We start from the raw sequence: 2,922 nt of genomic DNA, 5'->3' as shown, positions 1-2,922 counted from the left end.
ACTTCTGAAGTATGACATCAGATAAGAGCACCCTGAAATCGTATACACACCTCTCATGCAACACCTTCACATGTTCCGGAAAAAGCTTTCCAAGTCAGATTGATCTAAATAAGGATTTGCTGCACGTCCTTGAGGATCCTTCTCCAGTTTAGGCTTTGATTCTGTCCAAGATGCCTGAGGGTCTTAATTGTTTCAACAAGTAAGCTGATAAGACTCACAGCTTCTTTCCTCCTAGCTTTGGATTCGCACCCTCTCCACTTCTTGTTCTTCCCTTTCCTTCCGCTTCCGCAATACTCGCTCTCTTTCCTTCAGCTTCTCCTGCTCCTCCTGTTTGGCCTTTGCTGCTCTTTCCACTTCCACTTCAGCAGACTTTAGTCAGATAATATTCATTAAAACAAAATCTCCATCCTCGTGCTTAATAGATTTGTATCTGGGGTCGTTCCTTAGACTATCCTTCACTTGGACAACGAGAACTTGTAGTGATATCTGCTTTCTCACGAAGCATGGATTTAAAGCTAGATGAAGCAGCTGCACGTATTTGCTCGGCCTTTTCTCAGTAGCCTCTTCAGAGGAAGATCCTTTCATTCAATAGAAGTTCACGCTCCTTTCGTTCTAAGGCCTCAAACCGCGGGTCATGGCCCCATTCTTTTTGAATGTTTGATAATCAGTGTTGTGATCAATATCCTCCTTTGCTTCTTCTAACAACTGCTTGAACCCCTCCATTGCAGCTTTCTGAGCTGCTCGTTTTTCCTTGCGTTCTTCTTCAGCTCGTGTACGAACATAGTGCTCAAATAGGGCTCTCCGAGCACTATGATTCTGAATAGCTTGAAACGCGGATCAAAAAAATCTTCGGAAGTTCCTTCTCCCATTTGAGAATGGTTGGCCATCCACGTCCTTGAGCATCTCCTTGAATGGGATGATACACTCCTCCTTCGTTGGTCCACTATCCACATCCTCAGAATCAGAGAGGAGTCGGACATATTACAATCTAGTATCTTTTTGCTTATCTTTGCTGTTCTCATTTGCGGGCCCTAACAGTAGCCTCACCTGCTCTTGAGCTATTCAATTCTGATGCAACTGGTCCAGACAAAGCTGAAACAGGTGATGAAGTAGCGGAGCTCCTGAGTCCTGCAACTTCTTTTTTACCAGATCCAGGGCAGATGATGATCCCACGGCAGGAGCTCTAAGAGCTGTGGCATCACGACCACCTGTATTAACAGCAGGAGCATCAAACTAATAGGAGCAAATCCTTTTCAGTCCCACATTAGTACTTAGCACTGACATGATTCTTCTTTTAAAGCATCGCCATCCTGCTTCTTTCTAACTCCGTAACCTCAGTTGGAATCTGCCAGCTGCTCAACTTGGTTTTAGTGTTGTGATAATATCTTTGCCATCATTTGTGGTGACCAACGCCCAATCTGTGCCAATTAACTTCTCCCATGAAACTGGAGTTGGCTGGGCAGTTACTTTATCAGGCTCTCCCTTAAACATTCAGGTTTCTCATAAGTAGATTCTCCAGTTAAAGCATTATAGTAGTTACACGACTCCTGTTTCAGTCTTGTGGGCCGTCCAAGATCTAGTTGTTCGCTAACTGCAGCTCCATCCTTGAACCCAACATGATGACATGCTTACTATTATCAATTCATGGAGGTGATTCTTGCTGCATCCCTGAACCAGTTGTCAACAGAGGACCAGAAGCCATAGAGATTGTGGGGGTTCCACCAGGAGTTCCCAAAGGAGTGACACCAGGAGGTTGGGCATCAGGCAAGGGAATAGACGGAAGAGACATACACGAGGAGGCAAAGGAAAGTGACCAGGAAAGCAGCAGGGTATGGTAGTAGAAATGGAGCTCTTGGCAAGACACTCAACTGTGGGGTGGCAACCACAGTCCATGAGAGGGAGCAGCACAGGAGGTACAGATTGATAGGGAGGATATGCTTGATGCTGAATGGCTGGATTTATGGAACAGGAGCAGCCGGCATAATGGGTCCTTAGGAGTGCAGAAGAGAAGAATCTATGACTGCAGATGGACAGTCAGATTCGATGCAATGGGCAGAAGAAGATATTCCAGGGGGGCCAGGTGTTGCAGGAGTTCAGACATGATTGCTGGAGGCACATGAAATGATGGGGCAGTGGGTATCCGTAAAGTAGACTGGCCCAAGTTATGAGATGAAGACGCAGCTGTTGCAGAACTTGTAGTGTGGAGCAGGTTGTGAAAAAGACTCAGAGACAGATGGTGAAATGATGAGTTCCAGTTTCTTGTGCATATCAACCGAAGAAATAGAATTCATGGATTGATCACTCTGCATCAAGTGATGATTCCCATTAAAAGATAACTCATAGAATTTGATGCGGCTCCTTTTGGGGCACAAACAACCGAGGGAACTGGAGATGGCATAATTTGTGTAGTCATGCCAGGTGGGAATGAATTAGGATGTGCAGCCTGCCAGGAACAGAGGTTGTAAGGATGCTGCAGCAGTTGGAGATTTTGTCCTGCTTGGGAGCAATGGTGTGCTAGACTGGGATTGCTGGCTACTGGGGATCCAACCCAGCATTTGGAATGTTGTACGAAAACGAAGACCGGAACCATGGGTTGGTGAAATGCTGAAGAAGCAGGTGAATTCGACTTCATAACATTGTATGAGAATGTGGGTGTGGGTGCCGATGTGGGTTGTGGGTGATGCCAAATTTTGCTTGCTGGGAAGGGTCTTGAGCAGAATCACTGCCATTCGAACCCACAGTGAGGAAGCGATGATCCTCCAGAGACGCAGAAACAGGGGATTGGGAATGTTGAAGAAGACTGCATTTCTGCTGTAACCAAGCTGGCGATGACGCCATTAATCAATTGATCTGGAAAGGAGAGAAGAATCAGAAACAGGGAAAGTGTGATAATCTCTTTTGGAATCGCAAGTTTTGAATTTC

At 45.8% G+C, this 2,922-nt stretch overlaps 1 pseudogene; it reads right to left on the bottom strand.

Moving 5' to 3' along the window:
- Positions 1-16: 16 nt before the first annotated feature.
- Positions 17-1,604, bottom strand: LOC115228015 (annotated as a pseudogene).
- Positions 1,605-2,922: the final 1,318 nt, after the last annotated feature.

Source organism: Octopus sinensis, unplaced genomic scaffold (assembly GCF_006345805.1).
Source record: "Octopus sinensis unplaced genomic scaffold, ASM634580v1 Contig08930, whole genome shotgun sequence".
In the NCBI taxonomy this organism is placed as follows: Eukaryota; Metazoa; Mollusca; class Cephalopoda; order Octopoda; family Octopodidae; genus Octopus; species Octopus sinensis.
The sequence above is the reverse complement of the archived record's forward strand: the minus strand, read 5'-3'. Positions and strand labels throughout refer to the sequence as shown.